Source organism: Schistocerca americana, chromosome 8 (assembly GCF_021461395.2).
Source record: "Schistocerca americana isolate TAMUIC-IGC-003095 chromosome 8, iqSchAmer2.1, whole genome shotgun sequence".
NCBI classification, from domain to species: domain Eukaryota; kingdom Metazoa; phylum Arthropoda; class Insecta; order Orthoptera; family Acrididae; genus Schistocerca; species Schistocerca americana.
In genome coordinates this window covers 501,990,821-501,996,767 of record NC_060126.1, presented here as the reverse complement: position 1 = coordinate 501,996,767, position 5,947 = coordinate 501,990,821, and positions in this window count along the sequence as shown.

The following is a 5,947-nucleotide window of genomic DNA, read 5'->3' as shown; positions in this document are numbered from 1 at the left end:
ATCGATGTCATGAGCATGACCATTTGGTACAGCAAATTTCTGGGAGCAAGCAGTTACATCTCTCCTCAACATCTCTCATCCATGAATCAGAGGTACTACGTGACTAGTGAAAAGGACACTTGTTTGGCAAATTAGTGAAAGAATGCAGGACATTTGTCTATCAGTGCAACAAAATATAGCTCTGGTAGATACTTTCATTCCACTGAGTCAGTGATTTGAGAATGTCCATATCGACATCATTGCCCCCCCCCCCCCCCCCCCCCCACCTACCACTGTCAGAAGGATTCCAATACTCCCTGACAGCAACAGCCCATTTCTCTCATTAGCTTAAATTCTATCGGATAAAAAAATGTAACAGCAACAACTGTCGCCAAGACATTTTCTTGTGAGTGGATTGTCCGATTTGGCATACTTTTCGCATCCTACTGATCAGGGCAAACACTTCAGATCAAACCTTTTAAAAGCACTCTCAAGATTGCTTGCCACGAACATGGATCAGGCTTGTACATACCTTCCTTCTCATAAATGTCTCATCAAATGGTGCCACTGACAAAGGCTTTGCTCAGACACCTTGTCACAGAGATTTGAAGTGTCATCCTCTCTATAATTCTATGAGATCTCTGAGGAGCTTTCAAAGATGTTCTGAATTAGTATATGGACAAACACTTTGGCTGCCATGAGAATTCTTCACCAACATACCAAACAATATAATTGAAGCATCACACTTTGCACAAACATCTCCACTTTCAGATTCACAAGTCCCACCCAGCTGTTTCGAAAAAACATACTATCCAGTGACTATTCATTCCTACAACTTGCATGCCTGTGAAGAGGTTTTAATCTGACTCATTACCATTTGAATACTGCACCAGCAACCATGTGTTGGCCCATACAAAGTACTAACATACCATGACAGAATGCACAATGTTGACGTCAATGATTTTTCTGTCATGATATCCATTAACTCTTAAAAATGACAATTACCCTAACTGAAATTCACACTGGTTCAGAGGCATCAGCTAACACCAAGACATTATGTACATGTGATTTTGTGAGGAGACCAGATGCACCCAGCTTTCCCCACCTATGACTCTGCCAGTTGATCTTTGTAGACAAGTCTTTCATAATACTGGAGTGGTCTCTAAACTCTGTGAGAGACTCTTGTGTATAGGTATGTATATAATAGATCTGAAAGAACAAAAGTGTTGATATTTTTATGTGGAAAAATATGAATTTATATCAAGCTTCAGTTCATTACTCATTTAATTTACGTATAATCTATGAATATTAACATGAATTTCTATTGAATGCATACCTTCAAATGCCACTGACAGTGTCATATTGCTATTGGTGGGGATGACAGGTGGAGAAAATTGATCAAGACCCTTTCCATGTCTATAATTTTACTTCAGCTATAATGAAAATCTTTTATTTTTGGAGGAGAGTGGCCCTTATTTGCTACTGGGAGAAACAATAGTGTGTGTGTGTGTGTGTGTGTGTGTGTGTGTGTGTGTGTGTGAGAGAGAGAGAGAGAGAGAGAGAGAGAGAGAGAGAGAGAGAGAGAGAGAGATTTGTTGCTTTACTATTTAGATTTGACCAGTTTTACATGGTATCATGTTTGACAGTACATTTAACACGTCAGCTGATTGTGGCAATATTTTATGACGTGTCTATTTGTGACAATTAAAGCATTGGGTGCTGGCAGGATGAATGGTGATAATGTTCTTGCTGATATGGTTATGTATTTTTAGAGACAGATCCATGAGCCCTGCATATTTAGCACAAATTAGACTACTTCCTTTCCACATATGTAAAACCTCAGAGAAGTGTCTTGATTATGAGCTACTTCTCTCTCAGTAGCATATTCTCAGGAGCTGCAACCATGTTCTTCACTACAATGTCCTTATCCGCCTGTACTTCAAGACAAGTATCTTACACACCTAATATTTCTCATTCTGCTTGAAAAACAAGGACAGTTTACTGTAAGCCATTAGAACAATAGCGGCCTTCACACGGATGCTCCTAACCGCGCGACTGAGCGGGGCAGATCTGCGCGTGCGCCTGAACGCGTGCTGAACTGTGGCGCTCAGGTGCATGGAGGGAAGTTTAGGGACATGCTCTTGTGCACACACAAGTCAGCAGTCAGGAGTGCCCCGTGCAGGCGTCTGCATGTAAACTGTGAAACCCGTGTGCAAGCATGGCGCGTGGAGTTTTGTCAGTTCTAAAATCTTGCGTGGCGCGTGCGCAGCAAGTGCTCTAGTTACAGCCATGTTTTGTGCGAAAAAGGAACGAAGAAGTATTGCTCTCGCTACTACAGCAGTAGGTATTGCAGCTATGAGCATGACCATAAATTTAAAAAAAAAGAAAATAAAAAAAAATTTAAAAAAATAAAAAAAAATTAAAAAACTGGTACTTGGGTTAACTGTCACAACCATACTTCCTTGATTAAAGAACTACGAGACAATTATCCAGATGACTTTTGAAACTATTTAAGAATGGACAGTGAAAAATTTGATGCATTGCTGGACAACATCAAGCAGAAAAACAGCCGGAGGGACACTGTGATGAGAAGAAGCATTTCTGTAGAGGAACAGCTACTCTCTGATTTTTAGCAACGGGTCACTCCCTTGAAGATTTAAAATTTGCCACAGGAATTTCTGCACCGTCATTGTCAAATATAATTCCAGAGACATGCAAAGCAATTTATGAAACACTTCGGCCAGAGGTCATGAAGCTAAGCAATTAAAAATATTGATGATGTGTTAGTAATTATTATTTCAGAAGTACTTGTAGCTTATTATTACATGGTACGAAACTTACAAAAACATACTGGAACCATTGCTTAAAAAATTAGAAAAAAATCACCACTGTTACTAATCTCTGATCATATAATGACCATATTGATCATAACAGAAGTTTGAGACACTGCTGATGTAGAAGGAGATAAAGCAGAAATAGGTGTAGAAGCTTGGGATGATGCTGACAACAGCCTGACTTTAAAGATGTCATTACCACACAAATCAGTGTGTTGGGTCGAAGTTTTCAGCAAACCTCATGTTAACACTACATTAATTAATGATTCAGCATATATTGCTTGTATGGTCTTGTAAACGCTGCGCTTGTGGGCACACGATACTTCTTAAAGCCTGTACTATGGTAAGTTGACGGGCTTCACCTTATGAGAAAGGATTTTTGTATAGAAATTGATGGCGTATACCTGAATGGAGGCAAATCAGACTTACACCCACCCTGTAATAACAATGATACGTCGAGCAAGTCCGAAATGCAACTACACGTCAGGACGGACAAGAAACAACACAGAAGATGCTACCAATTTGTTAATAATATGGTCGCCAGCCTAATTAGGCACTAACTGAGTTTCTTCCCAGTACAAGTTAATGTACGTTCATGCGAAACCATACGTAATAACACTGCATAATATGGTAAATTTTAGAACCAGAAAATCTACTGAACTGATAATTTCACTTTCTGTACTAATATGGAGAAACCATAAATACATAACATTACACTATTAATATTTACTACAAAACTTCGTACTGTCTATTGATCTGATTAAAATTGGGCATAGGTTACCCTAGAAATAGCACTTTCGAAACACACACACAATGTCAATTTTGATAAAGGTAAAACACTGATAAATTTTGGTTTCTATTTTGGCTTTGACTTTGCTGGTCAAATCAGTTTAGAACACTCCAGAATTCAAATGAAGAAAAAAAGGGGGGGGGACACCCTGAAACTGTTATGATCACTGTATTAAAACAATTAATTACTGAAATCATTATGCCCTCAAGATTTCCAATATATGATTTACTACTCTTTTTGTCTTATTTCCTGCTCATTTAAATACCATTATATCTGTCTCGAAATAATTAAGCTTCATTACTAAATCAATATCAAAATTATCTTCCAACTTTGTCAGACCTTGTTATTCGTCTATTGGTTCATTAACAAAAAAAGTTCTTCAAACATCATTCTAACATAGCTAGGTCTACCGGTAATTATTATTAACATAAACTTTAATTCTTCATTTTGGGGCACTCGGATTGCACAACATTTGGAAAGGACCCTGTCTAGGTTAGTTGTGAGGATAATTAAATGATAGGACAGTTCTGGTAAAATTTAAGTTGTTATTGAACAGTATGGAACAAAAGTAACACTGGTCCACACGAATACAGTACTAAAAGTTTCAACCTGTTTGTATCGATGTGGCGGTTGGCGGGCGGCGAGATGGCGAGGCACAGAGCACACATACAACCCCAGCAATGGCTCTTGATGTATCGGCACTTCACTTCTTCATAGCGTCGCAATACTTTCCCATTTAGTGCCTATGGAATTTTGCCATGCTGTATAGGCATCTGAACAGCATATCCGAGGCTCAATGAAACTACGTCTTCCAGGAGAGCCTCCTTGATCCAGAACGTGTTGCTCAGACCGATGCCCAACTCTGACTAGTACTGCTGAGCCCGTTATGCCGTGCAGTGCCCGTGTGCATTTTCCAGCGCTCGCCTGCCATCCACCTTTTACCGCTCCCCTACAGACAGGGTATTCACCTGAGGTTTTGCATTCTACATATCCTAATACATTGCCTGTGTATGGACCAGACGCACAATTACAATTTTAACATCTTACAATAGTTTCAATGTTTCTTACATTTCAATTCTGTAATAATATTGCTTGAAATTTGACATAAACATTAATATTCACATCGAAAATTGTTTACAGTTTCTCTAACATAATGGCATGAAACAAAAAAAGAAATGAAATCAGAACATCGATTACACTAATTTATCGAAAAATCAGAAAAAAATATTATTTGTATAATAGTACAGCGTTGTTGTTGTTACAGGCTCCATCCATTCTAATTTATTCGCCACGTTGATACCTGTAGCTTCATGTTCCTTCAGATCATCTCTTCTTATCTGCTGCAAAGCACTGGTGCACGTTTGCATCATCTCATATGTGGCCAATGCTATATTACACTTCTGTTTCCTTTTTTTTTTTTGGAATTTCTGGCAAAGACATACATGTAGGTTGTGTTTGTTCTTGTTCTCCCTGTAAGAGGAGAAATACTAGATTACTGTTTTTGGTTTTGCTTCAGTTTCCTAAAAAAATGTGTGTAAAATCTTATGGGACTTAACTGTTAAGGTTATCAGTCCCTAAGCTTACACACTACTTAACCTAAATTATCCTAAGGACAAATACACATCCATGCCCGAGGGAGGACTCGAACCTCCGCCGGGACCAGCAGCACAGTCCATGACTGCAGTGCCTGAGACTGCTCGGCTAATCCCGCACGGCACAGTTTCCTACAGAAAAAGAAGAATGGATAGACATAGCAAAAGGATTTGAAGAAAAGTAGCAATTTATAAACTGCGGAGGAGCAATAGATGGAAAACATATACGCATTGTGCCACCACCTCACTCTGGAGCCCATTACTTCAACTACAAGAACTTCTACAGTGTCATTTTACTCGCTTTGGTAAATGCACATTATGAATTCGTATTTGTTGATGTGGGAAAAAATGGAAGAATGTCTGATGGAGGAATTCTTGAATACACAGAATTCTTTCATGCACTGCTAAACGAACATATAAATTTGTCAAATAATGATGAAACTATATAGAATTTAAATTTTGTGTTTTTGGGTGATGAAGCTTTTTCATTGAAAGAGAAATTCTTAAAACCTTATTCTCAAAGAGAATTAGATCACGACAGAAGAATTTTTAACTACAGATTATCACGTGCTCGCAATGTTGTAGAAAATGTTTTTGGTATAATAACATTACGATTTAGAATCCTCCACACACCAATCAACATGAAGATCGGAAAGATAAAGTACATTATTTTGGCCATATGTGCATTACACAATTTTTTACGTAGACAAAGTAAAGGATATATTACAGTTACAGCATTGGGCATGGAAGAT